Source organism: Neofelis nebulosa, chromosome 1 (assembly GCF_028018385.1).
Source record: "Neofelis nebulosa isolate mNeoNeb1 chromosome 1, mNeoNeb1.pri, whole genome shotgun sequence".
Taxonomy (NCBI): domain Eukaryota; kingdom Metazoa; phylum Chordata; class Mammalia; order Carnivora; family Felidae; genus Neofelis; species Neofelis nebulosa.
In genome coordinates this window covers 178,318,723-178,337,310 of record NC_080782.1, presented here as the reverse complement: position 1 = coordinate 178,337,310, position 18,588 = coordinate 178,318,723, and the positions used below count along the sequence as shown (strand labels likewise).

General features: G+C 37.2%; 1 protein-coding gene across 2 annotated transcripts in view; it reads left to right on the top strand.

The window, feature by feature from the left end:
• GPC6 (glypican 6) overlaps positions 1-18,588 on the top strand; it is a 1,126,333-nt gene that overhangs the window by 226,556 nt on the left and 881,189 nt on the right. The window lies entirely within an intron of this gene.

The window sequence follows — 18,588 nt, the reverse complement described above, 5'->3', positions numbered from 1 at the left end:
TCCATTTATATTCTTGATAATGGTAATTTATGTCTTCTCTCTTTTGTTTTTCAAAGGTTTATCAATTTTTGGATTTATTGACCTCCAATGTTTTTCTTTTTTCAATTCCACTGATTTCTGCTTTTATCCTTCTTATTTTCTTCCATCTACTTGCTTCATATTTATTTAGCCTTTTTTTTTTTAGTTACCTAAGGTGGAAATTTTGAGATAGTTCTTCTTTCTAATAGAAGCATCTAATGCTATACCTATATCTTAGATACATCTCACAACTTTAATATATTGTATTTTCATTTTCATTTGGTTTGAAGTATTCTCTAACTTTCCTTGAGATTTTCTTTTTGACTCATAGATTATTTAGAAGTGTGTGAGTAAACTTCCAGGTGTTGAGGGAAATTTTCTCTTAATTTCTGTTAATAATGTCTAGTTTAAAACAATTATGATCTGAGAACATACTGGATATTTTAATTATTTCAAGTTTGTCATTATTTGTTTTATGAACCAGGATTGCTCCATCTTGAGGAATTATCCGGGTACATTTGAATACAATGTATATCCTACTATTGTTGGGTTGAGCAACCTGTAAATGTCAATTACATTCATTTGAGTGATGATAATTTTCAGTTCTTCTCAATCCTTGCTTACTTTCCTGCTACAGGTTGTGCTGAGGGAAGAGTGCTGAAATCTTCAGTGACATTTGTAGATTGGTCTATTTCTCTTCTCAATGTTGTTGGTTTTGGTGTCTGTATTCAGCTCTGTTTTTGGTGCATACACAATTAGGATGGTTGTGTCATTTTGGTCATTTGGCCTTTTATTGTTATGGAATGGTGTCTCTTTACATTTTTTTAAGTTTATTTATTTTGAGAGAGGGAGAGAGAGAATGAGCAGAGGAGGGGTTGGGGGAGGGGGAAGACAGTCCCAAGCAGGCTCTGTGCTGACCTCATGAACCATGAGATCATGACCTTAGCTGAAACCAAGAGTCGGATATTTAACTGACTAAGCCACCCAGGGGATAAATGGTGTCTCTTTATCATTATCTTCTCCAGTACAGTTGAGACTTTTGTTGTTCTTCATGTGCTGAGTAATTTTGGATTTTATTTGACATTGTCAATAGTATACACAGCTCTAGATCTTATTTAAATTTTGTAGAAACTGTTGATATTTCTGGTTTTCACAGTCAGTTGGGCTGGTTAGGTTTAGGGCATGACTTTGAACCCATTTTCTGTTCCAATGCCATTCCATTTCAAAATCTTCTCAGTGCTGTTTGTGTCTGTCACAGGTGTGCCCCACTCAGGGGCCAGCTTGAGACTTGCGTGGTGGCTTATTTATTAATTCAGTTCTCAAAGTTTTTGGCATGCTGAATAGGATCAAACCTGTGCCTGTGCATTTGGAGGTGAGCCCAGGTGTTCATAAAAAACTTTATGAGGTCACTTTCCAACCTCCTCTCTTTTCATTATTTCCCCAGAAATTTTCTGTTGGCGATGCTTCTCTTTTCTCCATCCAGAGTGCTGAGGCTTTAGTTACCTCTCTCTCCCATGCCCTTCTGCAGCTGGGTCAGGATCCAGGGTCAAGCCATAGGAAGGCAGAGAGAAACAAACAAGAAGAGGGTTAGCCCTTCCCTCTTGTAAACTCAATTCCTTGAAATGAAGACGAGAGTTTGTATCCCTCAGAGTTTGGCTCCTGCAAGGTCCCATTGCTGGAGGCTGTGTCGGTCCTAAGAGATTGCTGTGGGTCGAGGTGCAGAGCGGTGGAGGATGGAGGGTAAATGAGATATCTCTGCCCTCTTCTGCCCATTCAGAGTATCCTTTCCAGATCCATGAGCCAGAACTTGAGGCTTCTTCCTGGAGTTCTCTCCCATCTGTGCCCCACCGCCCACTGCCAGTGTGTTGTGTTCAGGCCAGGGTATACCAGAGGGAAAAATGTAAACTCACCACTGGATTGGTGGTATTTCAAATCCTGGTCTTCTCCTTCATTCTGCCTGCTACAATTTATTTTCCAGAACCATTAGCTTCTCCTTGCATATTGCCCCATTGCATTCCGTGACAGACATGGCGGTAGCTGTTCATGTCTTACCCAGAATGGGCAGTTTTTACTCCATTTTCTAAACAATCTTCCATCCAGATCCTATTGTTCAGTTGATGTGATTTAAATTAATATGGAGCAAATACTATGATGATTAAATATGTCAGAGTATGACATCTTGACTTAATAACTCTAATGTGTTATTTAATGTGATGTGACAATTACATTTCTTATAGACTGCTCCAAATTATTAACATTAACTTACTTTAAGATACCTTTATATTTTTAAGTTTATTTATTTATTGTGAGAGAGAGGAAAACAGAGCATGTGAGTAGGGGAGGGCAGAGAGAGGAGAGAGAGAGAGAGAGAGAGAGAGAGAGAGAGAGAGAGAATCCCAAGCAGGCTCTGTACTGACAGTGCAGACTCACAAACCGCAAGCTTGTGACCTGAGCCAAAAACCAAGAGTTAGATGCTTAACCGACTGAGTCACCCAGGTGCCCCCCCAAATACTTTTACTTTTAGACTGTAGAGTAAAATTCAGACTTTTCTGATGAATGAAACTATATAGACTGTGCCTTAATTATGTTCTTTTTCAGTGCCCAATCCTAGAGTCAATATGATTCAATGGAAAATAAGTAAATCTTGTATCTGTGAAACCCCATAAAAGATGAGCTTTCAGTTGGATCCAGTCAGATGTTTTGCTTTTAAACCATATATGCAAAGAGAGGCAACAATCTATATGGCTTTTACAAGGGAAAGTGACCTGTTGAACTATTTTTTTTTTCCACCATGTTCAACAGAGTACTTAAGGAAGAAAGAGATTAATTCATTTTTAATGCTAGGAAAATATAGTCATTAAAAAGTAGATAATATAAAATGCCAGAAATGCTTTTAACATTACAAGAAGTGCACTTCTTTCTTAAATAGCATGCTAGTTTTGGAGATAAAGATATGCTAAAGTATTAAATATTAAAATAGAGGTTGCTTTTTAAAATGCAGTGTTTCTTATCAGAAAAAAAAAACAGTTTGAACAAGCATTTCTGTTGTATAATTCATGATGTTGCTAATAAGATCGTCTAGGAGAATTATTTGTTATGCTTTTGAGAATGACTAGATTTTTTTTACAAGGGAATATTCCTTTGTTCATGTCTTCTTAAATATATAAAAAGTACTGTTAAAGTATGTGGGATGGTCCCCTGGCAGATTTTGTCATATTAGTGTGGTTTCTCCCTATTTATTTGGAAAGTCTAATCCAACAGGAATATTGATGTGAATTTTGCCACCTTGAACATTATCATAACTTAGCAATATATTCTAAATCATTGATGACAGAAAAACAAATATTGAAAAGATGTCCCTGTGAATGCTTCCACTCTGATTTTCTGGAAGGGGAATGAATTGGGTTCAACAATCCAATAATATAGGCATTGATCTTAAAAAAGAATGTTTCCCTCTTTGATTTTAACCCATTTGTGCTCATCCATTGGCATATTAGTAGCTTTTTATGGTGGTAATACCAAGCTCTTTCAAATAACTACCCACTTTAGTAGTCTGTGCTGTATCAGTTGAGGAAACAACACAGTTTATGCAAAAGTCATTCATAGGATTTGGCTACATCACACCTGAATTTGATGGTGGATAAAGTTTTAATGCTCAAGTGTTGATTACTGTAAATGCTTTGCCAAAGTTGATGTATCCAAATCTCCATATAGCTACGTAACGTGAAAAATAGAAATAATTTTTCAAGGCATGTTAGCGAGTGCCTTTTTTAAATTATATTATGTCCTTAAAGGTGGTTATCCAGTGTTAAACAGTATTTTAAAAAGATAGCAAATCTTCGGTTTTGGTCACTTACATTGTGTAAATACTGGGTTATATAAAATAGAAGATTAAAAATAAGAGTGTATTGAAATATGAACATGTGATTATGAAACACGATTGTTTTCTGGAGGACTATCCCATTAATGTAAGGAAGATTTTAAAATGTAAAGCCTTCATGTTAACATAATGTTACCATCCCCTTGGGCTTCTAAATGAATTGAAATCAATGTTCATTATTATATGGTACCTGTAAGAACCACATGTAGATATCCTGAGCAAGTTTTGATGGATAATATCTCATTTTTTCTCTGACTAGCTATACACATTGTTGTGGGATTGTGACCGCTTTCAGATAATTTCATATTTAACATACTCACATTAAAGTTTTTCTTATTTGTGAAAAACAAAAACAATATTTTAGAGCATCCCAGATTTTAAACTATTAGTTTCATTTTCTTTGAGAATAAAAGATTTTTGTAAACTCACAGTTAAAGACAGTTTTGCTTACTTCAAGGAATCCATTACTTCAAATATATTCTTAAAACATATTAGTCATTATTTCCATGAATGGGAAAAATGAAGATCCCTCCTTGAGTTTTCAGTGTGGCATTCAAATGCTAGAGCCCTTTGCTCTGCAAGTTTTTTGTTTGTTTTTGTTTTTGTTGTTGTTTTTTGCAACTCCCCTCTGGTTTGGGCTGATAATGACATATTTTTATGATGTTTAAGTATGTTTTCATGCTTCCAAAGAAAACTAAAGAGACTTACTGGGTTAGTAAGTCCTGATGCATATTAAAGAACTGCCAAACCCAGTTAACTGAGCTATCACAAGCATATAGTGCACAATGAAATTGCTTATTTACTTAAAAAAAAAGGATCTAATCGGGAGCATTTGGAAATGTGTATATAATTTATAGGGCTGAGAATCTGTACCCTTTTAAGGACAGTTCTCATGGATTGAGCTGGGAATAGAAATACAAGTAAAATCTGACTTATTTTCTGCATTAAATTCTTTTTCTCCAAGGATGCTGAAATTTTGAGAGTTCCTTTAATTACTTCATCCTTAACTATTTGTTTCTTATGCACAGAATAAGTACAGTCTTAACAGCAGGTGTTCTTTTTAATATAAGAAAAAATGTCGGAAGCCTTTTAATCTTAACATGCTACTGTATATGAGCTGCTTATTTAGAGTTATTAATAAATAAGATATTTAATGGTACTTGGGTGGTCAATTTGTGAATATATACTTTTTTTTTTCTTATTACAGCTTTCAAAATGGAGACTTTAGAATAGCCAGAACTCCTTTATTTAACATCCTGGGAACATTTATTATGTACTGACCATTGGAAATGATTAAACCTGGCCAAGAAATGACTTCATTTTTTAGAAAATATAGCCTACCAGTCATAGAACCAAACTTTAAATATGGTTGATGCATGGGCTTAGTGTTTTCATCTTTTGATTTCTGGCACTGTTGTGGTCTCCATTGATAAAAGTTAATTCCACAGGACTCAGGCAAGAGGGCATTTATTCTTTAGTCCTCTATGGGCCCCAAACAGAGATTGACGTGCAAAGTGTGTTTAAGAAGGGCATGTTGAATGAAATCCCCATTTACTCATCCTTGAAATTCCCATTTACAAATCAGTCTGTGACAGAGTAGGGTGAATCATTCTGTATTTACTGAACAAATCCTAAAAGGATTATGATTGCATAAGTAAATTTTGGAGGTGAGACGCAGTTATTCAAAACAACTCCTCTTTCTCAGAGTGTTTATCTAGACCTTCTGGATCCACAGGATGTTAAGAAGAATTTCACAGCAGAATCACCTACTATTAGCATCGTGGTAGAGATCTAGGGGAGATGTTGCTAGACAAATACAGGGAAGTCATATTATGTCTGTATGAAATGGCCAGTTGGAATGTGATATGCATCTGTAAAATGTGCCTGAAATTTGGAGGCAAACTTTCCAAAATTTATCAAAACTATGCACCCCAACCTGTTCTGTTGGTACTTCAAAGGGCAAATAACACCATTGGAAGTAATCTTGGAAATACCTCTGAAGACTACTAAACCTTAGGTATGTTAGACCTTTTAAGAGAGAGGGGGATATAAAAAACTTCTATAGCTGCCTACATAGATGTAATCAGAAAGGGAGATTTTTCCTTGCAGAACTGAAGCTTTAGTTATTGGAGTGAAGGAACCATAAAGAATTATTTTCCTGGAGGCTAGTTGAACCAGATGACATCTAGACTTTGAAAGATAGACCTTGCACCCAGAATAAAGCTCCATTTTGTTTAAAAGGAGCTCACCTGCTTGGAAGAGGGGTGGAATAGTATTATATGTCAAGAATCTATCATAAGTTCAAAAACTGTGAGTTTGGTAGCCCATGCATAGTTCCAAAAAAGGATCCAAGAACCAGGATCCAAAAATAATTTTGTTCAAACTTGAGTAAGGAGCTCAATCTGACAATTGTAGCAGGGAGAAGTATAACTTTTGAGCTTGGAAGCTAAACGTGAACGAAAACCAGGACAAATCCACATCAGACATGATACACATAACTATTTACAGGGAAAGCATACAGGCAGGATTGTATATGGCGACAGAAGTCACAAGTAGGAACCAGGTTGACAGTCAACAGCAGGAAAACTTTCTAACAGCTAGAGCTGCTGACAGTGGGAGGCAGAAACTCTTAAGGTAGTGAGTCCCCTGTCCCTGGAGTTTGGACCATTGCTTCACTGCTAAGTTGGGTAGGGATAAAGAACACCCAAAGGTAGAAGATTTAATTCAGCAAATATTTATCGATTGCTACTTTGTAATCTAAGCTAGATTTACCTGTAGGATCCTTTGCCAGCAGCAGTTCTGTGATCTGGGGAGCATTATATGAGAGGGTTTAGGTGGAAGACCGAAAACTGAGTGAGCAATTATCATATAGTGTGGTGTTCTGGATGAAAACGATGATATGTTTTCCATGGGGAGTGAGAGACAGCCCAGGCCAAGTTTCTGTGGTTTAATTTATTCTGGAAACCGAAATATATAAGACATGCATGTGAAGAGGAGAATCTGTGAAGTCATTAGTAGGAAATGAAATTTACACAAAGGCAAGATAAGAGGTGCATTTTAGAAATATTGATACATGAATGTCAAATCGCACATTTCTTAGGAGGCAGTTTCGTTACTTTGGCAACATAGACATTATTCCTCATTTCAGATAAGCAGTGTTCCTTTAATTCCCACCTGTGGCTTTTCTCACAGTGTCTCCAAGGGACATTAATGCTTAGATGAAAACTAATTAACATTTTAAACTGTAATATATATACATTGATTTAGGGGGAGTTTGTTTCCTTAATTTTCCTGTCAATTGCAGCATGGAAGGACATCATGGTGATTCATTCACTTAAACTTCTTTAAAGGGTGTAGTTTTGAAATGTTTAATTTCATCTTGGTTATATTTTCTTTTCCCAGTGGCTGAAATTATTGAAGTATGAGCTGGATACTATAAACTAGGGTTTACAATACAATGATTTCTTCTACTGTCAAGTTACATTATACTTGTGCGTTTAAAAAGCAGGTATAGGGGCAGCTGGGTGGCTCATTCGCTTATGCATTTGACTCCGCATTTCAGCTCAGGTCATGATCTCCTGGTTCGTGAGACTGAGTCCCTTGTCAGGCTCTGTGCTGCCAGTGTGGAGCCTACTTGGGATTCTCTCTGTTTCTCTCCCTCATGCACATGCATGTGCATTCTCTCTCTCTCTCTCTCTCAAAATAAATAAAAGAAATAAAAAGCAGGTATAGAGACAAATGCATGTGAGTTTTTAAACACATATATATGATATCTATATATATATTATATAGATATATCAGCTTTATTGAGATGCAATTCACACACAATAAAATTCACCATCTTAAAGTGTACAGTTATATGGATTTTAGTATATTTGCAGAGTTGCCCATTGATTACCACTAACTCCTCGCAGAACACGTTCATCATCTCCAAAGAAACCCTATACTCATTAGTGGTCATTTCTATTGCTCCCTTTCCCCAGTACTTGCCAACCACAAAGCTGCAGTGTCTCTGTATGTTTCATATAAATGCGCTTTTTCTTTCACTTAGTGTAGTGTGTTCAAGGTTCACCCATGCTGTATCACATATCTGAATTTCATTCCTTTTTATTGCTCAATAATATTCAGTAATATTCCATTGTGTGGACACTCCATTTGTTTTTCCCTCTATCAATTGATAGACATGTGCCTTGTTTTTACTTTTTGCCTATGGTGATGAGAATAATGCTGCCAAGAACATTTGTGTACAAGTTTTTGTATGAACATATGCATAAGAGTGAAATTGCTGGGTCGTATGGGAACTATATGTTTAACTATTTGGAAAACTGCCCAACTCTTTTCCAAAGTGACTGTGCCCTTGTACAACTCCACCAGTAGTGTGTGAGGGTTCTGATTTTCCACATCTTTGACAATACTCATTATTATTTGTCCTTTTGGACACAGGCATCCTAATGGTTATGAAGGGCTACCTAATTGTGGTGTTGATTTGCATTTCCTTCGTGGTTAATGATGTTGAACATCTTTTCATGTGCTTTTTGGCCATTTGCATATTTTCTTTGGAGAAATGTTCAGATCCATTGCCCATTTTATAATTGATTTAAAAAACTTGTTTTGAGATCTAAGGATTCTTAGATACAAGCCCTTTAACAGATATATGGTTTGCATATATTTCTCCCATCCTGGGGGCCCTCGTCTTACTTTCTGGATCATGTTCTTTGAGGCACAAAAGTTTTAAATCTTGATGAAGTCCTTGATTTATTTACTTTTTTTTCTTTCATCACCTGTGCTCTTGGTGTTCCATTAAAGTATCTGTTGCTTAATCTAGAATCATAAATATTTACTCTTATGTTTTCTTCTAAGGGCTTTATAGCTTTAGCTTATTTTTCAGGCTCAGCTCCTGTAGCCATACACTTTCAGATAGCACTTGTGCTCTCTGTGAGGCAGGGGTCCGACTTCATCTTTTGTATGTGGATGTCCATCTATGTTAGTGCAATGTTGAAAAGACTGTCTTTTCTCCCACTGAATAGCCTTGGCACCCTTGTCAAAAAATCAATTGACCATAAACGCAAGCGTTTATTTCTGGAATCTCAATTCTGTTCCATTATTCTCTGACTCTCCTTTTGCCTGTACCACATTGTCTTGATTACTGTAGTTTTATAACAAGACTCGAAACTGGAAAATGTGACTCCTCCAACTTTGTTCTTATTTTTCAAGATTGTTTTGCCTATTTGGGTTCCCTTGCATTTCCATATGAATTTTTGGATCAGCTTGTCAATTTCTGCAAAAGTGGCAGCTGGGAGTTTGATAGGTATTGCATTGAATCTGTAGATCAATTTGGGGAGTATAGCGATCTTAATTTTGAGTCTTGTCATCCCTGGATATGAAATATCTTTCCATTTGTTTAGATTTTTAAAAATTTCTTTCCGGGATGTTTTATAGTTTTCAGTGTACAAGCCTTACTCTTTTGTTACATTGATTAAGTGTTTTCTTATTTTTGATGCTATTGTAAATAGAATTGTTTTCTTAAATTCATTTTCAGATTGTTCATCATTGTTAGTGTATAGAAAAATACAAGTGCTGTCTTTTTTTTCATTATAAGAATTTTTTTTAATTGTAAGGAAACCACATCTAATTTCTCAAAGATATTACTGCCTCCATTTTCTCTGCTTCCTGTTGTTAAAATAAGAAAAGCTGTAAAAAAATCACAGAAAATCTAAGATGTGCTCAAGTTTTGTGATTTCCATTTAAGAAGTGTAAAGTCTGAAATGTGTCTCATTTCAGTGTGTGCTGTGTAGGGATCCTCAGCATTTTTGGTCTTTTGTGAGATGTGAGCATCTTTTGTCTTCTTCCATCATGTTGAGCCTTCACTGTTGGAACGGAGCTGCTCTGCTTTGCTGCAGGTCAGCTTTCGTGGACAGTGTCATAACAGGACATTGGTCACAAGTTGTCTTAAGTGTTTACTATAAAGACCTCATCTGTGGTTGAGCAGCTGTGTTCCAGGAGCTTTCTCTTTTGTGAAGCATTTCATGTTAGCCTTTTTGAGACAAGTCAAACACCTGCTCCTTGTTCTGTACCTGGGATCATTTGTGTGTGTGTGTGTGTGTGTGTGTGTGTGTGTGTGTGTGAGAGAGAGAGAGAGAGAGAGAGAGAGAGAGAGAGAGCACGCGCGTGCGCAAGAGAGAGAGAGAGAAGTCTTTCCAACGCAATGGTTATTTTTCTTTTTGCTCATCTTGTTTGCTCTCGTCCCCTCTCGGTAACTGTCAGGGCCCAAGTTGGTTTATTCTTCTGACAAGAATGGGAAGCGCTGTCTTCTGGCCATGTGGCCCTGCCTCCATTTTGACCAGTCACACGTACTTGATGCCACGTGATGTGACTTGTCCCAGCAGTTTGCAGAAGTCACCCAATAAATCTTCAGTGTGACTGTACTAATTGCCACTTACTCACTCTTTTTAATGTCACCTTGGTAAGAAATACTTCAACACAAGGGTTTTCCCCCTAAAATTTCACTATTATTTGGGTACTGGAGAAGATACACCCTTGTACTTCACTTGGCCTTCTAAGATTGTCAGGAGATATTTATGGAAAATGTATGTCGTCTTAACAAATTTTAGTATTCTTTTACCATTCTTTGTCTTTTTTTTTAGTTGAGGTAAAGTTGATATATAACCTTATATTGGTTTTAGGTGTACAACATAATATTTTGAGTTTATGTATGCTATAAAGTGGTCACCGCAATAAGTTTAGTTACCATTGGTCACCATACAGTTGGGCCCCATCACCATTTTTGCCCCCACCGACCCCCCTTCTCCTCTGCTAACCACCAGTCTGTTCTCTATAAGTGTGGTTTTATTTGTTCTTTTGTTTTGCTTTATGGATTCCACATATAAGTGAAATCATACAGTGTGGAGATTACTCAAAAAAAAAATAGAACTACCATATGATCTGGATTTTCCTTCCACTTTTGTGTATTCATCCAAAGAAAATGAAAAAAAAACACTAACTCAAAAAGATATATGCACTCCTATGTTCATTGCAGTATTACCCACAATAGCCAAGGTATGGAAACAACCTAAGTGCCCATTGATGGGTGAATGAATAAAGAATGTGTGGGGTATGTGTGTGTACACACTGAAATGCTACTTAGCAATAAAAAAGAAGGAAATCTTGCCAATTGCCACATGTGGATGAAACTTGAGTCTACTATGCTAGTAGAAGTCAGAGAAATACAATGCCTTGTGTATTTTGTATCCTGCAGCTTTGTGCAACTCATTTACTAGTTCTGTTTGTGTGTGTGTGTTTGTGTGTTTGCGACCATCCTAGGATTTTCTATATACAAGGTCATATATCTGCACATAGCATTACCTTTATTTCTTCTTTCCAATCTAGATATCTTTTATTTCTTTTCCTTGGTTATTAATTGCCTTTGTGGAAGTGTGATTTAGAAAAAAAATTAGGGGTGCCTGGGTGGCTCAGTGGGATAAGTGTCTGACTTCGGCTCAGGTCATGATTTCACAGCTCATGAGTTGGAGACCCACGTCGGGCTCTGTGCTGATAGCTCAGAACCTGGAGCCTGCTTCAGATTTTGTGTCTCCCTCTCTCTGTCTCTCTGTCCCTCCTCCACTTGCACTGTCTCTCTCTCTCTTTGTCTCAAAAATAAACATTAAAAAAATCAATCAATTAATAAAAAATTAATTCACCAAAGGTAAGATGCCAACTAATTGGTTGTATTCTCCTACATTTTACTACAATTAATTGGAAAATCTGTTCATGGATGGTTTTAGCAGATAACACAATGCAGTTTATATAAATCAAATCAAAAGTAACTTCTGTCTCCAGAAAATACATTTGAATTTAGAGATATATTTGTATTTCTGATTCATAAGCATAAGTTAATGGCTGAGAAACTACTTGCTCAGGAATAAACACACACACACACACACACACACACACACCCCTAGAAAGAAACAAAAACTCCAGGTGACATCAAATTTTTAGAATATGGAAATATTCAAATAAACTTCAGCTTTATTAAGGGAGCTCAACAATATCTTTGCTAGAGGAGAATGTGGACTCCAAATTGAGACGTATGAAATGACGAGTGCAGCCAATGCTTTTGTCATAATCAAATACTGTTTATTCCTATTTGGCCAAATTTAAAATATAAAGCTTTTCTAATTATATTTAAAATATCTTCATTAGATGAATTTTTAAAATATACTATTTTTGCTGTCTGTATTTTGCTTGCATTTTAAAATATCAGAGTGTGTAGTAGGTTTTCCTTAGGAGACCTCAGGTATGACCAGGAGCCCAAAAACTTGGCCTGGTAATGCTCAGACAACAGACAGCCACTCATTCCAATAGCCAGTTGGGATTATTCAGGCCGTGATTATTTATTTGTAACCAGAGGTGTTTCGGGGATTATAGTACTGGCAATTGCCTTATTAAATATTTATTAAATGTACAGTCTACGTTTTCATTTGAGCAGGGGCTTGGAGACATTCATTCAGTTTGGTTTCTTGTGATGAAATCCTGTAGTTTGGGCTTTCACAGGCTTTATTAGTTTTATAAGAAACTCGACAAACAGCTTTAGATTCTCAATCAAATCAATATACTGTTTTAAAGTAACCACTGTCCTTCTTTTAAGTATTTGATGTGATCACTATGGTGAAACATATCACTCAGTAGTAATGCAACAGTGATATTTTAGACGAGAAGAATATTAACAGGTTTGATAGACTTTATATTATGAAAAGTCATCACCCACGAGTTATTGTGTAGGAGTGAAAATACTCCAATTAGTTTTTACCCATGTTTGAGAATTTCTGTCCAGCCATCCATCTATCCTTCCTGCTATCCAGTAATATTTAAGACACTTATAATAATAAACTTATAATCAGTACTGGCCTTCTGCCAGTACTGCAGATAATTCTAATTTGCAATGATAATATTTTAAATGGTATTGCTATTCCCAAACATATTTGCTAACAGTTATATTTTAGTATGATTCAACAATTGATGGGATCCCCCAAATATTGTTTGGTCTTGTATGCTTTTATTTTGTAATTAATTATTTGGCATTAAGAATGTGATGTGACTTATGGTAGGAGCACTGTTTCTAAATTATGATATTATGATATTATGTCATAGAGGACTTACTGTTTATTTTTGAGAAAGACAGAGCACGAATGGGGGAGGGGCAGAGAGAGAGGGAGACACAGAATTGGAAGCAGGCTCCAGGCTCTGAGCTGTCAGCAAAGAGCCCCACACAGGGCTCGAACTCACAAACCGTGGGATCATGACCTAAGCCAAAGTCAGATGCTCAACCGACTGAGCCACCCAGATGGCGTTAAGAATGTGACTTATGGTAGGAACAGTGTTTCTAAATGGTGGCTGCATTATGATATTATGTCATAGAGGGCTTTCTTGATAATCAGTGTGACAAAAATCATTTTAGACCAAATTTCTTTGACACAGCTGGAGCCCTAGTTCCTTATTTGGAAATGAGTTAAATTGCGTGTTGTGCATTTGAAAATTAAGACCTACCTGTATAGAAAAACAGATTAATAAAGAATGGATGTATTCTTTACTGTTGGTTTTGAGTCATTTAATTTTTTTACTTATCTAGACGATAGCATGATGGTCTTAACTTAATACTGAGGAGAGACCTACTTTTGTTAAAAATTTTGCAAAAAATTCCAGAAAATTCGGTGTTTGTATATCCGGGGTTTGTTGTTTGCTTTGCTGTCTGCCTCGGCAATATTTGCCGTTTATTCTCTCATCTACTTGGTTTGACATCATCATCTTTTAATAACAGATGTCATTGTTTTGTATGGCATGTTTATTACTTGGCATGTTTATTACTTTAGGAAGTGCAGTTGATTTTATTTCTTGGAGAATGTATAGTTGAATCGTTTTCAAACGGGTACCTTAGGTAAAGCTAATGTGTCAGTGGGCCTTATGGAATGTGTGTTACTGGTATTTGTAATCTGACTTACAGAAATCTGTTTGATAAAAGGTTGTATAATCTGAAAGGTGTTTCTCTCTAATTGTGAATAACACTATGATCATCTTTTGGGTTCATTAAAAATCCCTGCTTAGAGTAACATCCCCTTAAGTTTCCCTATGTAAACATGATTGTGCTCTTTCATTGCATATTATCAATGTCATTCTCTCTACTTCTTTGCAGGTTTTGTCTTACTGGTTATACTTTTTGGAAGTGACATTTTATTTAGAAAGTAATATTTGAATCTCTGCCTTTGAAACCAATGTCAAACTTAAAGTATTGTTAACTCTGTTGTAGTCTGTTTACTTGAAAGTATATATGTAATAGATTAAATGGTAATGCATTGTAGTGGTATAATAACTCAAAACTCTATGATGTTGGCAATTCCAGTGTTAGTGATGACTATAAGTATGACAGAAATACTAAGGATTTTCAAACACTTTTCGGCATTTAATTAACATCCACTGTGTATTACTCCCAAAGATCTAATGAACCGGTAGAACTATTGTTAAATACATAAACACATACAAACATACATAATAAACGAATTGGCTTATAGTTTAGCAAGGGATGAATCATTAATGAAACGCAACACGGTAAAGACAAGGAGATATTGACAGCTTGATGTGGTAACACGAAGAAGGGGCTGTTGGTCCTTAGCCCACCAGGAGGTGATAAACAGAGACAGTAATGGAAAGCTTTGTAGAGGGGTTGAGACTAAGTTTTAAGAGATAAATAAAATGAACCAGGGAAATCAGTGAGAGGAGGACAGGCGAAGGGAAAGAAGGACATTCTAGCAGAGAGAGGGGTCATCAGGCACAAAATACATACAGGTGGGGGAAAAGACTAAGTCTGGCACAGAGAGTGACAATAAAATTTTGTCCTAAGCAAAAGCATAACTCTACCCAATTTAGGGTTAAACGGGCTCAGGTAGATAGCTCATGTTGGGAAGAGGCAGTTGGGGGAGGATGTGCCATGAGAGAGGATGACCAGTGATGGGTTGATTGCAGGGGTTCTGGGAATGGACAGTTTTCGGGGTCTCAAGAAGAGAGGAAATATCGCATGGCTTTTTACCACAGTTTCTCTGGACACAGTCCTGGTTTACGCTAGTTATCTTATTTTTATTATGAATAGCCCTCCTTCTAGCCCTTTCATTCTAAAAAGTGTCTTTATTGGGGTTCTATTTTATGTGGTTACCTTAGACCTAACTTTGGGTGATGATGGAGGGGGAGCAGATGAAGTGGCTCTCAGATTCCGAGTGGAATCTTCCAGGTGGATGACGTTGCTTCTAGTGGAAATAGAGGTGATAAGAAGAGCCAGTCTATGGAGTTCAGTCATGAGATGGGGTAGGGAGGTGGAATTTATTCTTGTACCTTTTAGGATTGCAGATTATGCAATTCCTTCACGCATAATTGTCTAGGTGGTGATGGGATGTGTGAACCTGAAGCTCGCTGAAGCGATCTGGGGCAGAATTCAGATTTAAGAAAGATAGTCCTGTAGGTAAGATCATTACACCCTTCTTGTTATCCTTCTTGGGTAAGCTGGGGATTTAGAAGAGAAAATGGCTAAAGATAGAATCCTTGGAAATCCCTATAGTTTTGGGTGAGTGGAGGGAGCATAGGTAGAAAAGACAGAGGAAACAATAGAACAAGCAGGAACATTTTGGTGTGAGGATAGCCAAGGAAAAGAATTTCCAAGATAGAGAACGGTGTCCTTAATGTTCAGTATAGCAGAGAAAACAGTAAGAAAAAGACCTAACGGTACTTGTGGGATATGGCAGTTCAGTGGCTTTGGGGGCCTAAGAACAATTTCATTTGGGTAGCCCTGACCTGAGGAGTGAATCAGAGGTAACCAAATGTCTCAGTGAAGGTAGATCACTTTTTAAATAATTGTACATTCGAAGTAAAAGAGAGTTATGGCATCCAACTGTTAGTGGTCCTCAGAGGCCAAAGAAAATCTTTGAGAGACGTGTGAACACTTCCAGACTCCCATTGCCCAGCAGTGTTTTTGGACTACTGCTGACAGGTGTTGCATGAAGAAGTGGATTGTCAGCCAGAGTTTGAAAAACTCTGGGTTCAGCAAAGTGAAACCAGTATCTTTTCTGGGCGTCTCAGAGCCAGAAATGTGCTGCTACGCTTTACTCATGTCCAAAACAGGAAATACAATACACAGTGTTTCCTACTCATTTTTGGAAACTAAAATGCTTTTTTTTTTCAAAGATCCCCTAGTGCCACAGGACTGGAGATCATCTATAAGTCAGACATACCCTGGTGTGATGGTGAGGTATGACATTAACTAATCGTGTGATCTTAGGCATGTCACTTCAACCTGCTGAGCCGAGGTATCTCTTCTGTGAAATGGAAATCATCTACAGCAGTTTCTAACCCCACCCATTTTTTATGGCCAGAGACAGTTCTAATCAGTGTTAAATATCTTCACTGTCATCCCTACCTGATCTGGCAGTACTGTTACAAGGCTTAAAAAATAAATATGTGAGAGGCGCCTGGGTGGCTCAGTCAATGAAGCATCTGACTCTTGATTTCAGCTCAGGTAATGATCTCACAGTTCGTGAATTCGAGCCCCACATCAGGCTCTGTGCTGATAGTGTGGAGTCTGCTTGGGATTCTCTCTCTCCCTCTCTCTCTTCCCCTCCCCCACTTGCTTGAACACTCTCACTCTCTCTCTCAAATAAATAAACATGAAAAAATAAACATGTGAGACAGCATAGTACCTGGGAGTAATATTTTTTATTATTAATTTATTGATACTTGCCATTATCATCCCAACAAACACATTTAAGAAACTGTTCTTTAGTTTAAAGGGGAAAAGCAGAGAAGATAACAGTGAGAAGGAATGACAAAAAGCCACACACATCAGCTTCCAGACCCCTGAATTGAGTGTGAAAGGGTTTTTGAGAAGTCTGGGTGGCGGGGGGGCAGCACAGACAGTACCATGGATGCTAAGTTTGGAGGAGTAGGGGGTAGAGACAAGACAGGAAGTTGAGACACAACAGAGGTGTTGACTGAAGAGACTTTGCACTGATCATTTATTTCTCCGTCTGTACCTTTCTGTTTCTTTTCTTCTCCCACGTCATTTGTATTTGAACACAACACTGTTTTCAGGAGAGAAGTAGGATAGGCATTTAAAAACCAGATTCTTTTTTTTCCCTATTTTCTAGAAACAGACAGTAAGATGTGAAATCAATATGTCCTAGGGGAAGCAACAGTAGTCATTTAAGAAGCTTATCAAAACTGCATTTAAATTTAAATGAAATTTAAATTTTAAACTGGTTTCATTTATCGAAGGTTTTAGAAAGCAAAATCCATAAGCTGTCTTCTCCACCTTATCACATTGCTAAGGCTTTTTCAAAGTAAAAAGTGCATATTTATATACTATTTTTTTCCTTTACCCTTGTTTGAAGTTGGTCCACTATTCTTTTTTAACAAAATTTAAGTAGTATTAATCAAAGGTCTCAAAGGTTGGGTTTTATATTAAATACTGCTTTATAGAGAGAGGCAACCTGTTGTAGTGGGGGGGATATATAGACTTTGGAGCCAGACTGCCTGGCTCTGTCACATACAAGCTCTGTGACCTTGGGTAACTTACTTAATCTCTCTGTGCCTCAGCTCCTTCATCTGTAAAAAATTTTGGTAATTTAGAACCTAGTCTACATAGTTGTAGATTTAAGAAGTCGGTGTTTGTAATGCTCTTTAAAATGGGCCTGGCATGGGGGATTTATTTTGTAAGAGCGCGTGTGTGTGTGTGTTTGTGTGTGTGTGTGGTTGTGTGTGCGCACACACGCACGCACGTGGATGTGGGTGTGTTTGCATGTTCATGTGTGTTAGTGTGTGTTTGCATGTGTGTTTGCATGTGAATGCAAATGTGTTTCCATGTTCATGTGTGTTTGTATGTGCATGTGCGTGCACACACGTGTGTTTGCATGTGCATGTTTGCATGTGCATGTGTTTGCATGTGCATGTGTGTTTGCATATGTGTGTGCATGTGTATATGTGTGAGTGTGTTTGCATGTGCATGTGTGTGTTTGCATGCATATGTATGTATGTGTTTGCATGTGCGTGTGCATTTGCACATGTGAGTGTGTTTGCATGTGTATGTGTGTTTGCATGTGCATGTGTTTTCATGTGCGTGTGAGTGTGTGTGCATGTGTGTGCGTGCATGTGTATATGTGTGTGAGCGTGTGTTTGCTTGTGCATATGTGTTTGCATGTACATGTGTGTATGAGTGTTTGCATGTGTGTGTTTGCATGTTTGCATGTGCATATGTGTGTGAGTGTGTGTTTGCATGTACATGTGTGTGAGTGTGTATTTGCATGTGTGTGCGTGTGTTTGCATGTGTGTGTTTGCATGTGTATATGTGTGTGAGTGTGTGTTTGCATGTGCATGTGTGTGTAAGTGTGTTAAATATAATAAAAAGTGGGGTCTGTTGGGAAGAAAAATTCAGAATTACCAGTTTCTAAAATTCCTGATCTGATTATTACTAAGCAATTTGAGAATTATTAACACCAACCCAAATTGAATTTCTCTTCACCGTCCTTTTGGCGTGTTCATCCGAGAAAGGTTCTAAAGGCTTATGAGATGATGACATTGATGCCATCATGCTGTTCAGACATGAGTCTCTCTGGTTGATTTTGTCCGTGTCTCTTTTATGACTAAAAGATTAAAACAAC